Source organism: Apium graveolens, chromosome 9 (genome assembly GCF_009905375.1).
Source record: "Apium graveolens cultivar Ventura chromosome 9, ASM990537v1, whole genome shotgun sequence".
NCBI classification, from domain to species: Eukaryota; Viridiplantae; Streptophyta; class Magnoliopsida; order Apiales; family Apiaceae; genus Apium; species Apium graveolens.
In genome coordinates, this window is record NC_133655.1 from 76,510,999 (window position 1) to 76,528,279 (window position 17,281).

General features: G+C 34.8%; 1 non-coding gene across 1 annotated transcript; it reads right to left on the reverse strand.

The window, feature by feature from the left end:
- Positions 1-15,800: 15,800 nt before the first annotated feature.
- On the reverse strand, positions 15,801-15,907 carry LOC141687599 (small nucleolar RNA R71). Its single transcript, XR_012561091.1, has one exon. It is a non-coding gene; the product is annotated as a small nucleolar RNA R71 (small nucleolar RNA).
- Positions 15,908-17,281: the final 1,374 nt, after the last annotated feature.

The following is a 17,281-nucleotide window of genomic DNA, read 5'->3' on the forward strand; positions in this document are numbered from 1 at the left end:
CTTAAAGATGCAAAAAGGAGGATGCAGAATGAACTTGAATATGCTGAGAGGAGTTTGTTAAAGAACTATCTCAGAACAACTCCTGACATTAGAGAGATCACACACTGAAGCCAAGTCAAGAACTACAGCTAATAAATTTTGAAGGATATACAGGTTAAAGCTGATATCAGACTTTAAGGATGGTAAAAGCTCTAAAGACTATGAGTTGTAGTTATTTAATCAAATTCTCATATGCATTTGTACTTAATGTTTTTGACATCATCAAATATCTATTGAACTTGTATATTATGTTAATTTATAAGTTGGGGGAGATTTTTAGATATATTTGTGATGTCATGTCTAATAATGATTTGTGTTTAGTTTTCAGATCTTGACTAACAGGACAAATCACGACTTAACTGGAAATCAGTACTTATACTGAAGTCAGAACTTAAGATATCAGAACTAAAGTTATCAGAACTTAAGATATCAGAAGATATTTATCAGGAGATAATATCAGGACTTAAGAAGACTTTTAGATAAGGAAGGCGGCTGATTGAAGGAAAGAAGATTAAGACAAACACAAGAAGAGATATGCATGGAGAAGAATTCTATGAAGAATAGAAGACTTGGAGAGCGTTATTCTCTGACAATCAATCCATTCCTAAAGTAACATCAAATTCTTTCAACTTAAAAGGTATTAAGTTGGCATACTAATGATGTCCTGCTATCTTAATGCCACACCTCGGACACACACGATCAACGAGAACTTGGTTCTTATTAGCTAGTTCTATCATTAACGTTTGTTCTAAAAATTCAACTTCACAATGTAGTTTATCGACAAAATATTTAGAAATAAATGATCTTGTAGCTCCAGAATTAATTAAAACTTTAGCGTCTATGGAGTTGACTGGAAGCGTACCTGCAACCACGTCGAAACTCTGAACAACATCCTTCATAGTCATATTGAATGTTCTGGCCTTCGGCTAGTTCTTAGCTGGTGATCCTTCAATCCTTGGCACACCCTGAGTTGATGGTCCTGCAATCTTTGGCACCTTTATTCCTTGAGCTTGCTCTTTACATTTGTTAGCATAATGTCCTATCTTCCCCTATCAGAAACATGTAACTTTTGGAATCTGATTACGGTACTCATATGCATGATGTCCTTTTATATTATATTTGTAACAAACATAATTAGCTTTGCAAACCCCAAAGTGCCTTATACCACAAAATTTGCAGTCTGGCATTGGTGGACGATTGGACCTCTGCTAATTTGGATTCTCAAAACGGTTTCCTTATCCTCCATTTCCTGATTCTGGTTTTCTGAATCCCACATTTTTGTTACCTTGAAACTCTGGCCTTTTGTTAAAACGACCCTGGAAATAACCCTGCTGTTAACCTCCTTCTGAGGTTTTTTATTTTCCTTTTCTTCCCGTCCCTTTCTCTTTGAGACGTGTCACTCCTACTTTCAATCACCATTGCTTTCTGAAGCACAGCCACATATGAAGTCAGTTCAAACATGGACACTCTATTCTGAATCCAAAATTTTAACCCTTGTTCAGATCTCCTTTCTCTCTTTTCATCTTTGTCAACTTGATCTGGCACAAACCTCGCCAATTCAGTAAACTTGGCCTCATATTTCGCGACAGTAAGATCACCCTGTGTCAGACTCAAGAACTTGATCTCCATTTAATTCTTCATATACCTCGGGAAGCACTTCTCCAAAAATAGCTCTTTAAACCTTTCTCAAGTCACAAACTCACCTCCTTCCAACGCTGGCTTAGATTCCCACCAATAGTTCGCCTCATCCTTCAGAAAGTAACTGGAAAACATGGTATTATGCTAAACTCCTGCTCCGACTAAGTTAAAAGCTTTCTCAATTTCTTTAAGCCATGCATCAGCTTTCACTGGGTAAGCACTTCCCTTAAACTCAGGTGGATTCACAGCTTGAAAATTCTTAAAAGTCACCGCAGGTGGAGCTGCTGGTTGTTGCTGCAGATGTTGTTGTTTTTGCTGCATAAGATGCAACACATGTTGCTGCATCAGTCCCAACATCTAGACAATCACTGATCTGTACGACTTTTAGTATGATCCTATCCTGACTTACTCTTCTTCTTTCATTCCATTATTCTGGTAAGAAAACAAGAAACTTAAATAATAATCTGTCAAGCATGGTGTCAAATATGTAGCAATCCTTTAGCATGTCAAAATTTTCATGCATGAACTTCCTTCCAAAATTATTATAAACTTGCTAGCATATTAACACATGAGAAATGATTATCACATAATCTTGTTGACTATCTCAGAGAATAATAACACAAAGAAAAATGACAAGGAATTATCAAAATCTTCCAACTCTTTTTCAACAATCTCCAATAAAAGCAACAAATGGTGGATAGGGTTGCAACACAACCTTCCAACCTCTTTCATCACTTCTTACTAACCTCGGGAACTCAATAACAACAAAACAACGACACAAAAGTTTAATGCTGAATTCCAAAACAAGAAACAAGAACAACTAAACTATAGGCCAGACCAACCCCCAATCTCAACTCGATAAGAGCTAAACCACACACGCTTATCTTATATGTTCTCCATATGACTTACTTAAGACAACACCTAGGCCTGTTTTAGTGACCATAACCTGAAGCTCTAATGCCAACCTGTAATGCCCTCAAAACCGGGGTCTAGATTTGGGATTCACTAACCGATAAACAATACTATAATATGCACATCGGAATAAAAAAATAAATATGACCCCTTGCATGCAACTGGATCGATCACAGGTTATAGTATAGAATAGGCACTACTACAAACCAAATGTTATTACAACCCATAAGTCTATTTAGTTTTACAGACTATTTAGATTTTATTACAAACTTCCAGACTAGTCGAGCGTCCCAAAACAGTCTACCTGGATAGCACACCCAAAATTATTTACAAGCACACGACTCCTGAAAAAACTTGGGACTCAGGTCTGCTCTAGCTTAGCTGAAAGATCAGAATAATAAACAAGTATGCGCGAAAAGAATGCTCAGCAAGCGGTATAAAACTTATGATTGAATAACAACAACAATATCTGAGTAAAACCAAAAGCTAATTTAAGCTTTAATATTTAAGCGACATTTTTAATAAAACGCAATTATGCACTATGTTATTCCTGATGATCAGTCACGAAATAGCACTGGTATCCCGTGGCCATGCTGTAAAAATAGGTATCTGTATCCCGCAGCCACACCGTACCTATACGATATCCAAAAAGGCATACATTCGCCTTGCAAGATATTTCACTTTCGTATAATAGCTCGCGCTAGACTGTGCCTCGACCACTTACGCTAACCATTAACCAATTCACAAAAAAATTTTGATTAAAGGAGTCGTATCAATGACATCCTTATCAAATTAACTCCCTATTTCACATGGTCCGGAGTAACCGAAACGACTGATGGCGAAATAACTAGAACAAATAGTTATTCACTAATCTCATCACAAAGTTTCACTGTATAGAGTATATCGGGATAGTATAATTATTCACTAACTATCAAGTAACATATTTGTTCTAGCAGAATGATTACTAGAATAAAAAGGATTTCAATAATCCACTGATTGTTCGTATCTAATGAACTACGAGAATATTTATAAACATTTCTAATATTTTGAATATGTACAACAATAAACTATTCTTGAATTAGAATAATATAGAGATACTTGCATCTGTTATAAGGATAAATAAAGCAATTCACTATTATGAGTTTAGAATAGGGGAGAAAACTTGCATGGTATGCTCAATACTCTTCACTATAACCTCGGATTAAAACTGATGGCTACCAACTCAGTCTAACACCTGACTTCGCTCCTTGCTACTCGATTCTATAAACAAAAGTACTATTTCAATTAATAAAATAAAACTCAATCGACGTAACTATACGTCTCGACGTGTACCCGATCATTTATATCTAATCATGGCATTTTAAAACTGTAAACAGATAGCATGCGGATCACATAGCACGTAATTATGTGATTCATATAACAAGTAAATACATAATTCATGTAACACATAAGTCACATCGTCAAAAGATAGGACTCGGTACTTCTAATATTGAAATCGGGTCAAAAATAATATTTATCGATCAATTATCGACTTGAAACGGCTTGCAAAATAAACAACCTTTCGATATAAAAGGATTTATGTCTCAAAATTATTTTTATTGAAAGCGAAATATTTTTCTGAGTCTAGATACATTCGTTTCGTATTAAATGGATGAACGGTCTATTTATTACGAATAAAATAAGAATTAATTAATTAATAATAATATTAATTAATTATTAAATACTCAAATATAATTTTTAAAAGCTCAAAAAAATAATTTTTTAGAAATTATTTGTATTATTATAAATAAATATATTTTATTTAACTATTTATAAATTAAATTAATTAATTAATCAATTAATCAATTAATTAGATTCATAAAAAAATAATTTAAATAAATTATAAATAAATAAATCAAATTTGTTTTTTTGAAAATATAAAAGAAAATAATTTTTGGAATTAAATAATTCAGTTAATAATTTAAAATAATTAACCGAATTAAATTTTGAAATAAAAGCTATTTTTTAAAATTTAAAATAGGATTTTTGATTTATTTTTTTTATAAAAATAAATCACAAACAGAATTTTGAGTTCAGTTCACAAATAATTTTGGATCAAACAGAAGGGTTGGGGAAGATCACCGGATTCTGGCCGGGACTAGACCGGAATCTGGGTTCGTTCCCAAAAATCGGCGAGTTCTCCGTCTCCGGTGACTCCCGATCGGGCTAAAACGGAACGCACAACCCCTTCAATTAACATACATAACTATAATAGCAGCCAACCAATCGACTAACTTTTCCAGCCAAAACTCCATTAAAACCGGTGGAATCGAGCTCCAACTCCGGCGAAACCCAATTATGCTCAATCCTTAACCAATCTTTGTGTTTTATACATGAAAATAAATCTCTAATTACATACACCATGTTCATGTAATCAAAATCAACACCCAACATTTCTTGTAATCAAGAAAATCGAAAATTAAAGACTATAAAACCTTTGAACTTTACTTCATCGATTTGTACACAAACAATTACATAAATTGTATAAATCAACTCCATGAGTCATTTTAAAGCCATTTATAACCTCAAAAACAATTACCAATGGCCAGAAATCAAGAAGCCAAATTCAACTCAAGAATACCAAAATTCGATTCTCTAAAATAATTACCCTCGATTGATGAAAGTGGTATCAACAAAAAGAGGACAATTCAAGCTTCAATTTGGTTACCAGAGCACCAACAACCAATTCCTAGAACTCCCAAAATCTTTGAATTTTTGTGAAGAACAAGATTTCACCCCCAAATTCTGTTTTTGTTTTTCTAAATTATTTGATAAAAATGAATAAAAAATAAGATTTTCAGGCTTTTTATATTTTTGGAAAAATATATACCTCAAAATCAATTATGGGTGTTTTAATCTCTTAATTAAAATAATTAGCCTAAAAAATAATAATAATGGAGAATAATTTTTAATCGAATAAATATAAAATTTATGCCAAAATTCCAAAAAAATTATGAATAATCCAAAAATGCCAAAATATGGATATTTAAAATACGTATGATTTTATAAAAATAAAAATATTAATTTTATGATTTTGACGTCCCGGTGGGATCCCGGTATGTGTATTTTTTAGAAACTGAAATATTTTCTAAATTAATAGAAAACCCCGAAAACATATATAATACATGCAAACGAACATAAAATAAGATAAAACGAGTACCTCGATAAAAATGCAAATAAACTTGCGTCCAGATCGCGGGTTCTTTCATATGATTGCATTTTAAACACGTAACAAATAATAGAAAAATTTTTTGGTCCTTACGGGACCACCGATATCAACTACCGCGTGTCATATCATAGCAATGAAAATTTTAAACTTTTATAAACACATAATATTCATTTATTTAACAAAAAATATTTACATAATTTTCCCAGTTATTACATAATCTCATTCATATGAGAAAATGATTGTGTTGATACCAGTACCCTAATACATTGATTACCTTTGTCATTAACCTAACCTTTCTCAGATATTGTTCATCCGAATTATTTTGACAACCTTTTTCCGTTTATAATAGCTATGCTTTCTTAAAACCCTTACATCGATAAAGCTTTGTTTTACATACATTGTTAATACTTATGCTTACCCTTGATCCCACTTTAGCTTACGTTCCTTTCTTATACCTTCACTTACCCTATTTGAATTACTGAAATTAAACTAAGAATAATTTTTGACTTGAAAGAGTCCAAAAGATTTCAAAGGTCGATAATTTTTTTAAAATAAAATTGAGTTTTAGAAATACAGTGATTTTTCCAATATAAAGGTTTCACTGGAATCCTAAAGATTGGATCGAAGCGTAAGAGGATAGCGGAGCTAGTCCAACTATACATGAGACTAGCGGGGCTAGTCCGATATTAAAGGCATATATAGTTCCTTAGGTATCTAATGATCGGAATGGAGGTCAATACGGGCTGATCACCCGTATTATGTTTAAAGGATGGATAATCCGATCAAACATTACTTATTTTATAAAAAACTAAAAAAAAATAAAGATTATATTTGTGCCTTAAGCACTATTCTATATATCATTATGAGTTGATTTTCAAAAGTGATCTTGAGATTTTTCAGATTTTGACAGAAACCTATTTATAAAAGATCTATTCAACCAAATTACTTGAGCCTCCTAGAACCATAATCTTGAACCTTTAAACCCTAAACTAGAGATTTAATTTTATCACTGTTGAGTTACTTCCAGGTTTTAATACTTAGAATTGTACTTATAGTAACTTACTGGGCATTTTAGATCACATTGTTTTGTGTTGATCTAACCTTTGCAGTTAAGAAAGAAGATTGTCAGACTTAGGCGCACTGCTCGTAAGAGTGTGTATAACGGTCCCTTCCTTACCATTAGGTTTTATGTGCCAGATCAGGTAGAAACTTGGTGTGAGAAATCGTTGGTAAATTTTGGTAATGTAAACTTTTGTGTTCAGATGTGAACATTGTAATCGTAGATGATGAAAAATGTGAACTTGATGATAAAGAAGTAATGAGAAACTAAAAATATGTACATTGTATTGAGTTTATTGAATTACAAGTATTAGTTGCAGAAAAGAGAACTATAACTATTCTTATATATACTAGAACTAGCAGCATTAGTTACAAGAGATGTAATTAGCTTATATTGACTTTCTATTTCTAATCGCTGACTTTCTATATACTATAAGTTAATCTTGACTTCACACTAAGTGATGTGATCACCAATCCCAACACCCCCTTCAAGTTGGAGGGTGAAGTAGGCACACCCAACTTGCCAAGCAAATATTAATGCTGATATCCTGGTAAAGACTTGGTACAAATATCAGCAAACTGATCTTGTGAAGGTGCTTAAGACAAGGAAATGAACCCAGAAGCTAGCTTTATGCAAACAAAATGACAATCTAGTTCTATGTGTTTTGTACACTCGTAATATACTATATTCTTAGCTATGTAGATTGCTTCTTCATTAATACATTTAACAGATATAGGAGTGATGGCAGGGACCTCAAGTTCATGTAATAATCTGGACAACCAAGCTAACTCTAAAGTTATTCTTCATAAAGATCTATATTTTGCTTCAGCAGATGATAAAGAAATGGTAGTTGCTTCTTTTATTTCCAGGATATAAGACTATAACCAAGTAAAATAACAAATCCACTCACAAACTTTGTAGAATTTCGACAAGCTACCCAGTCAGCATCACGATAAGCCTCCAAACTAAATGATGACTTCTATGTAAATAACAACCCTTGTCCTGGGTCATTTATTAGATATCTCAGTACATGAATTGTAGCATCCTAGTGAGGTGTTCTTGGTTTTCACATGAACTGACTGAGATGTTGGACACAGAAGGATAAATCAGGACGGGTGTTAGTGAAAAAATTCAATTTTCCCACTAGCTTTCGATAATGAGAAGCATCAGACAACAAATCACCATAACCAGGAAGTAATTTGACAGTGGAATCTAAAGGTGTGATAACAGGTTTAGCTTTTTGGAAATTAAATTCTTTTAATAAATCCAATATAAGCTTCCATTGAGAAATAACCATACCATTGGGAACTTTAGTGAACTCCAGACCCAGAAAATAATGAAGTTTCCCAAGGTCTTTTATCTTAAATACCGAATGCAGATAAGCCTTGATGGCAAAAATTTCCATTTTATCATTACCAACAACGGGGATATCATCAACATACATGACCAAGTAAACTACCAACTCACCATTTTTCTTATAGAAAAGAGAAGAATCATTATCAAAAATTGTATATCCTCTGGTGATTAAGGTTGCTTTTTGTTGTGCAAGACATGCATGTACATAACAAGAGTAAGTCACTTTGACAACCCTAAGAATCAGTTGTAGGGTAATATTATTATATTTTGTATTTATATTTCTTGAGTTCGTAAAAATGCTAAGGAGATTAGAATGAAAGATTTTTCTATGAATAGCCATCAAACTAAGGAATAAACTCTAGAAGAAGATCAATCTTGATCATGCCTCAGAGAGAAGTATAGAAGCTTGGAGTTGAATAATATTATTCCTGGAAAAATGTTCTAAGTCAGATATCGACAAGTCACAGATCAAGGAATTTAGAGATGTATGTCGAGAAGTCTAAAATGACTTGTAGAGAAATCCAAAGAGATATCAACAAGTCAATCTACTTGTAGAGAACTAGAGATATCGACAAGTCAAAATCTACTTATAGAGAATTGGAGATATGGATTACTCAAAATCTACTTGTAGAGAACTGGAGATATCGACAAGTCAAAAGTCTGTGTAGAGAACTGGAGATATCGACAAGTCAATCTACTTGTAGAGAATTGGAGATCTTGACAAGTCAAAAATCTATGTAGAGAACTGGAGATATCGACAAGCCAATCTACTTGTAGAGAATAGGAGATCTCGATAAGTCATAATACTTATCAAAAAATAGAGATATCGATAAGTTATTTTACTTATAAATATGTGACTTCTCTACACAGTAAAAGAGATCTCGATAGCAACTTCAAAATTCAGAATACAGACAACTTGAAGATCCAAGATTATCAGTTAACAAACAATTTTATCACTGAATTGGAAAGACTACAAATGTAGATGGAAGATTGCAAGATCAAGGGCCAAGATGAACTGGAAAAAGGAGGTTCACTGACCTAGTAGATTCTACACAGATATGCTATACTAGATATATAAATAGACAAATGAGCTTTTCAAATTGAGTTAGTCTATTTTAGTGCAAGTTCTGTAAACTGTGCATGTTGATCTATAAAACATGTCACGGGTACTTTGTTTAGATAAAACAAAATAGATATAAAAAATCTTGTATTTTCTCGAGAGAAGTAGTTGAGTTCTTATTTTCAAGAACACAAATTTATAGTTAAACAAATTTGATCTAATGCAAATCAAGTGAGTTTTTGATAAATTACTTGTATCTTTATATTTAGTCTTTTATCACTGCAAATTCAACTCTAGCTTTTAAGTTCCAAAAACCACAAACACTCTCAAATAATCAAGAAAAATAACAAAACACATTCACCCCCTCTGTGTTGCACTTCATACCTAACAAGTGGTATTAGGGCAAAATCTGAAAGTAAACATATTAGATCTTGAAAGATTCCAATAATGTGTGACAATACTAGTGCAATATCTATTGTTTCTAATCCAGTTAATCATTCTAAAACTAAGCATATTGATGTAAGGTACCATTTTATCAGAGAAAATGCTGCAAATGGTAGTATTTAGCTTGTTTGTGTTCCAACAAAAAAACAGTTAGCTGGCATTTTTACTAAACTTTTGGATGAAGTAACATTCACTAGACTTGTAAGTTAAATTGGTATGTTAAATTCTTCATCCTAAAGGTAAGAACTCAGCTAACACGTTGCAGTAGATTAATTCTTAATATATCAAAATTAATTTAATTTAATATGGAATTAACTGGAATATGATATATATATATATATTAGAATTCTCTATATATTTATTTCTCAAAAATAAATCTAACTTGGAATTTTCTAATTCTAAGAAAAACTGTCCAAATATGAGTTCACGTTATTAATATGTGAAATTGATATAAGACAAGTTCAAGAAAGAGCAAAAGTATGTAGGAAACTGAGTTCTCGATAAGTCTAAGTGACTTGGCGATAAGTCTTTAAATGACTTCTCGATAGAGTTCTAGATAAGTCTTTTTCATGACTTCTCGATAGACTCTCGATAATTCCTTTCATGACTTCTCGACAAGCATTTTAGATATCTCAATATACTTATTGATATGGAGTTCTCTACAGTTCAAATTTTAGACTACTCGAAAACTCAGAATTGAAACAATTTAATTCAATAAATTATTTTAGTAAAATACTTTTGATATAAAATCAATTCTAATTTTATGTTGAATTCTTCAATACAAATAAGAAAAATTTAGCCAAAAAGGGACAAACTGGGTATTTGTACAACATCTCGATAAGTCCATATCTAGTTCTCGATAAGAGTGAAAAGTGACATCTTACATGAGATCTCTATAATTCATGTGACTTCTCTACAAGTATTTTCAACCGTTCATTCTTCTCTTATCGATAAGTCACATCTCTACCCTATAAATACCCAGACATCTCGATATAACCCCTCTTCACACTTTCGAGATCTCAATTGACCTATACACTGTGATTTTTCACCACTCTCAAACTTTACAAGCTTTCTCTATTTCAAAAACTCTTACCCCTAAAACCCAATCTCTCTAATTCCTGCTAACAACGTAGAGCCGTCATCCCCAAGCATGGAACCAACTACCTTATATTTGTTGACCCAAATCAGGCACCATAAAACTTCAAGTATTTTGTGAAGTTTATAGCTGACTCATATCTATCAGGAGCACTAACAACCAACCCAGTGCTTTACTTGGATGTTCTTAATGATTTTTGGAACACTGCAGTCATTCATACCAACATCAATGACAATCAAACAGTTTCCATGGTGGTTAATTGCACAATAAGAGGTGTAGCTATTGAGTTCAATGCAAATGATAACAACAAGGGTCAGAGCAGCTCCTTCTTGTACTGACAATATGGTTGAAGTACCTACCATTTGGGAATTGGATGAATTTATGGATTTCATCAATTATAGTGAGAAGATTGACTTAGCCAGACTGAATAAGAAGTGTCTGAGAAGGGAGTGGTCTTTTGTCTTTGACTCCATTGTCTTGGAATTAACATGCAGAATGACTGTCTATGACAATATCTCAAGTGTAGTCCAGAAGTTGGTGTACTCAATGGCCTACAACAAGCATCTAGATGTTGGAAGCTTAATAATTGAGGAGCTAAGCACCAGGATCACCATGCCCTTGGTAAGTAGAGGTAAGGAATTTTTGTTCCCAAGGTTTATAATGTCTACTTTAAATCATAAAGTGCATGACATACACTTGCTTGAAGGCATAGATGTTAATCAAATAGGCATTTTCAAACAAGTGTCCAAAATTCTATTTGGATCACTAAATGCAAAGAATTTGGTAAAGGTAAGTCTAAGACTCACTGACTTTATATTGGAGAAATTTAGAACTTACTCTTACCCAATGACTGACATGAGAAGCAGGGCTAGAACTAGTACAGCTATGACCTCTAGTCATGTAGAAGAACCTAAACAGGATAACCCACAGGGGACTACCACAGCTGAAGCCCTTTCTTCTCAAACATTAGCAAGCAGCAAATCAACTCCTCCATCCTTTCCAAAGGGTGGAGCCATTAAAATGAAGAGAAAATAACTAACCCTAAATGTCATTTCTGAGAGTTAGGAGAGTGAAAAAATTCAAGTGAGGAAGTGAGTCACCCGGTCAATAAACCAAGGAAGCAAAAGAAGATAGAGCTGACCACTCACATGACGACCTCTGCATCTTCTCAAAAAGATGCAGTTATAAATACGATAATTAAACAGACCCTGGCGACATCTTCTCAACAAGATGCCACTATTGAATCAAGTATCCTCCCGAGTGCAATTTGTAAAGAGTCTGTACTCCCTCTTGAGCACTCTCAAGAGGTTCAAAGAAGTAATTTGGCTGGCACACACCTGAGTGAGAACACATCACTTAAAACTCCCTCTTTTAATCATGAGAGTTGCCAACACTCAACACTAATATCATGTTAGTCTCTAACAATGAAACAAGAATGACAGAAGGGGGGTTGAATGGAATTCTTGAAACTTTTTCAAAAACAGAAAGTGTTCTAACTTAAATATATATATATCAGTGTGAATTGATTTGCAGAATGCGGAATAATAACTTGAAATGAATCAAAACACAAGTAATTAAAAACACAGGTGTTTAAAAACTTTCTGGTGGATTTCATTGTATCCACCAGAGATATATAATATATATCAAGAGAACTCTGTGTAGCAATTAGCTCACAGCTGCTTACAAATTTTAACAAGTAAAATTACAGAGAAATGCTAAGAATCCAGCTTACAAATGTTTCTCTCTTGGTTGCTTAGTTAGTTGTTCTATTTGCTACTTCTTGGTTTATATATCACCAAGATTACAAAGTAATAAGACAGGATAATAAAACAAAAACTATCAAGTCTAATACTATGCTACTTCATTACTCTTTCCCAGCATCTTTGAATATCTTCATAATAGTCTGGAAATGGAAATGCTTCTTCGTTCTCTAAAACCCAGTTGAATAGGCTTCCACATTCTATTTGCATACACTCGACGCATGTGACTGTGTTGTCACTGTCAACAGATGTTTGAATTCTTTATCCGTCGGGTTCATGATCATCCGTCGAGTTTATGATCATCCATCGGGTTGTCTTGTTGATCATCCGTCGAATGGCATTGTTGTTTATCCACCGGATAACAATCTGGCACTTGACTTCATTTTATTTATGCAGAATTACAAGACATCATCTATGTACAATTAATCAACCTATTCTGCATATCTAGTTAAAGTCAACATGACTTGAGTACTACTTACAGAATCTAAACAATGTGTATGCAGAAATGTGCTACAGACTGGTTATTACATAAGCTACTCACTTGATGGATAATAAATCATCATCCGTCGAGACTATATTGAGTCATCCATCGGGACTATAATCCTTATCCGTCGAGTGCTACATTTTTCACTAAGTAAAATCTACCAAGGTGTTTTGTTAATGAAATCATCAAGTACACAACATATTCACAACAATCGCCCCCAATTTATGTCTACTGGAATTATAGCCATAAATTAAGAGAAACTTGATTATAACAAAACACCCTAAAAATACAACTTTGAAAGTAAGTAGATAAAACTGCAAAGTGCTCCATTTAACAAAATGTACAAAGTTTAGCTCACAGTCATTTTCAAGGTGCTCCTCTAGCCTGAGCAGATATATCTAGTTCCTTGAAGGTCTGGATCTCTTTCCAAGCTTTTTGTTGTTTTCTTCTATCTGATTTTGGAGCTATCTGTGGAATTCCAGTTCATCAGATTCTCAGAGATTTAGTTTTTCTTGCATCTCCAAAAGAGTCTCATTGCTAGAGATGCTCAATTGGTCTTCTAATCTGAAAAATCTCCTAACTCCTTTACCATCTATGAACTCCATCAGCCAGTAGGGCCTTAAATGCACTCTTCTCCCTGTGTAAGGAATAATTAGAGTCTTCGGGAGTGCATCTTTAGATCTAATACTGATAAGTGGCATTTTATACCACTTAGAACGTCTTATAATAGCTTAAATTAGTGTCTTGAAATCAAGTATTTTATAGTGTTTGTGCATTTCAGGGTATTAGTTGCATTTTGGGGGAGAATTCATCAATAATAAGCCTTGGCATATGTTCAGCATTGCAAGTGGGAAGGTAGGAGCAGATTACAGCGAAGAAACGGAGCAAAACAGACCATTTTTCCAGAAGGGGTCTGAGCGCCCGCTCAGCTATGCTGAGCGGCCGCGCAGGGTCATAAATTCAGAATAATTATTTTAGACTTCTATTTCTGTTTGGCTTCCAACTTCTGAGTAATCTGGGTTTTATGGGACTCCTATATAAGTAGATTTTAGAGACGTTTCACGAAGGTTGGATCGTAGTATTAATCGAAGAGCGAAGGAGATAAGGAAGAAGACCGTTTTAGCATACCGCAACGAAGAGGAAGCATATTTTCTGTGATTCTTTATTTCTTTGTAACGTTGGATGCTAGTTTTCTTTACTTTGAACCTATTTACTCTTGTGACGTACTCTGGTTTAATATAAGTAGTTTTAATTATTATTCTCTTGTGTTTATTTATCATGCTTTCATATGAACCCATGATGACGATGAGTGCTATCATGGGCTAATCGTGATCATGGGGTCGTAATGGATTTACTATGGAATTCTTTAGTTAGTTGTTTAATACCTTAGTGTGTGATGATTGTATGATATCTAGTATTGGTTGTGCTTATTCATCTTATGTGCGTCGCGGACATATAAGATAGGGTGTTAATCTCTTGTGAAGCGATGGTGGATCTTGAGATTTAGAACTTACCATGCTAGCATAGGTTCATGTACGAGTATGCATGATTAGTGGGTAACTCTAACCATTTTATTCGTCCTGTGTAATCAAAAGGAATAACTTGTTCCTTAAATCGTTATGTTGTCAATTTCTGTAGACATATAGGGACTCAACATAATTGATGCATATTCAACTTCTATCTTAATTGTGGATGTTTGGTAGAATGGTATTAGTACAATGAAAGTTGGCTTTTATCAGTTTCATGTTATTCGATTAATATCATCACTGTTGCATGCTAAGGGTAATAACAATGACTATTGAAGGAAGTAGCAATGAAGTTGTGATCTCATGAGTGTTTTAATATTGTTAATTCGAAGTGTTAATTAAGTGCTTAATTGTAGTAGTTAATTGTAGTTAATAATTAGTTAATCAATTCTAAGTGTTATTGTCTTACAATTGAGAAGTAATCATACATTGGTGAGTGAGTTTAATTGAACATAATTACTCTGAGTCTCTGTGGGAACGAACTAGAAAGTATTCTATATTACTTGCGAACGCGTATACTTGCGTGTATTATTAGCGCGTGATTTCGCCCTAACAAGTTTTTGGCGCCGTTGCCGGGGACTCGGCGTATTTGTTTAGTTTATGTACTTACCATCATTGGTCATTAGGACTCAGTGATTAAGATGTGTTACTAATTGTTTCCGGTTGTGTTTCAGGTACTTTAGCGAGCGTTTATGCAAACTCGTTCTCGTACTCGTAAGAGGACTTTAGATACAGCTGAGGAGACAGACGAAGTTCTTGATATTCCGGAGAAGATAGATTTTGAAGATTCGGATTCAGGAAGTGAGCAGAAAGAGCCAGTAATCATGGGTGATCGTATTGTTCCGGCAGATCCAGCTCTTATGGACTTTTCTCGGCCTAAAATTGATGACATTCAGTCTAGCATCATGCACCCGGCTATTGAGGCCAATAACTTTGAAATCAAGATGGGCACTATTCAGATGCTGCAGAATTCTGTTTCTTTCGGAGGTGCTGCGACTGAAGACCCCAACATGCACATAAGGAATTTTGTCGAGATCTGCAGTACTTTCAAATATAATGGTGTGACTGATGAGGCTATCAAGCTGAGGCTTTTCCCATTATCTCTGAGGGATAAAGCTAAGGACTGGTTACATTCCGAACCAGCTGGGTCCATCACTACTTGGCAAGATCTTGCGCAAAAGTTTCTGGTGAAGTTTTATCCAATGGCAAAGACTGCTGCTATGAGGAGTGCTTTTACTCAGTTTGTGCAGCAACCTACAGAATCTATGTGCGAAGCTTGGGAGCGCTACAAGGAGATGTTGAGAAAGTGTCCACATCATGGAATGCCCGATTGGATGGTGATCACTTATTTTTATAATGGTTTGGGGGCCCAATCTCGGCCCATGCTCGATGCAGCAGCTGGAGGCGCCTTGTGGGCCAAAAGCTATACTGAGGCTTATAATCTTATTGTGACTATGGCTGCAAATGAGCATCGAAACCCAACTCAAAGGATGATACCTGGGAAGGTAGCAGGTATTCTGGAAGTCGATGTAGCCACCGCTATTGCAGCGCAGCTCCAAGCGCTGTCTTTGAAGGTCGATTCTCTAGCCACCTATGGAGTCAATCAGATAGCTATGGTCTGTGAGCTCTGTGGAGGTTCTCATGCTACGAATCAGTGTTCTCTTGTTAACGAATCTGTTCAGTATGTGAATAATTATCAGCGACAACAGCAGCCTGTGCCAGCCACTTATCATCCTAACAATAGAAATCATCCAAATTTCAGCTGGAGTGATAATCAGAATGCTATTCAGCAACCATATCAGCAAGGCGTAAGTAAGCAGTTCAATCCACCTGGATTTCAGCAACCATAGCATTATGCTCAAAGGCAATCATATCCTCAACAGGGAGGTGAAGCTGCACCCACTAGTGCTGATTTTGAGGAACTTAAGCTGTTGTGCAAGAGTCAGGCGGTGTCGATCAAGACCTTGTAAAATCAAATTGGTCAAATAGCCAATGTAGTGCTCAATTGTCAACCTGGCACACTTCCCAGTGACACTGAAGTTCCAGGCAGGAAGGAAGCTAAAGAGCAAGTCAAGGCTATTACCTTAAGGTCTGGAAAAGTTGCTGATGCTGAAAAAGTAAAAGAAGGAGAAGCTGAAGTTGGAGATGAAGAAGCTAAGCAAAAGGAGAAAGTGGCGGAACCAAGGAAGATTATTGTTGAACACACTCTGCCTGAGGGTAATACAGGGGAGAAACAGCTCTATCCTCCACCACCTTTCCCTAAGAGATTGCAACAACAAAAGCTGGATAAGCTGTTCGGTAAGTTTCTGGAGGTGTTCAAGAAACTTTACATCAATATACCTTTCGTTGAGGCTCTGGAGCAAATGCCTAGTTATGTGAGGTTTATGAAGAGTATTCTTTCAAGGAAGGTGAAATTGGATGACCTTGAGACCGTTGCTCTAACGGAAGAATGCAGTGTTGTGATGCAGCAAAAGTTACCTCCAAAGCTGAAAGATCCAGGTAGCTTCACCATTCCTTGCACCATTGGCAAGTTGTCTTTTGATAAGTTCCTTTATGATTTGGGAGCAAGCATCAATCTGATGCCGTTTTCGATCTTTAAAAAGTTGGATTTGCCTTATCCAAAGCCCACATACATGTCTCTACAATTGGCTGATCGTTCTATTACTTACCCAAGAAGCATAGTGGAGGATGTGCTAGT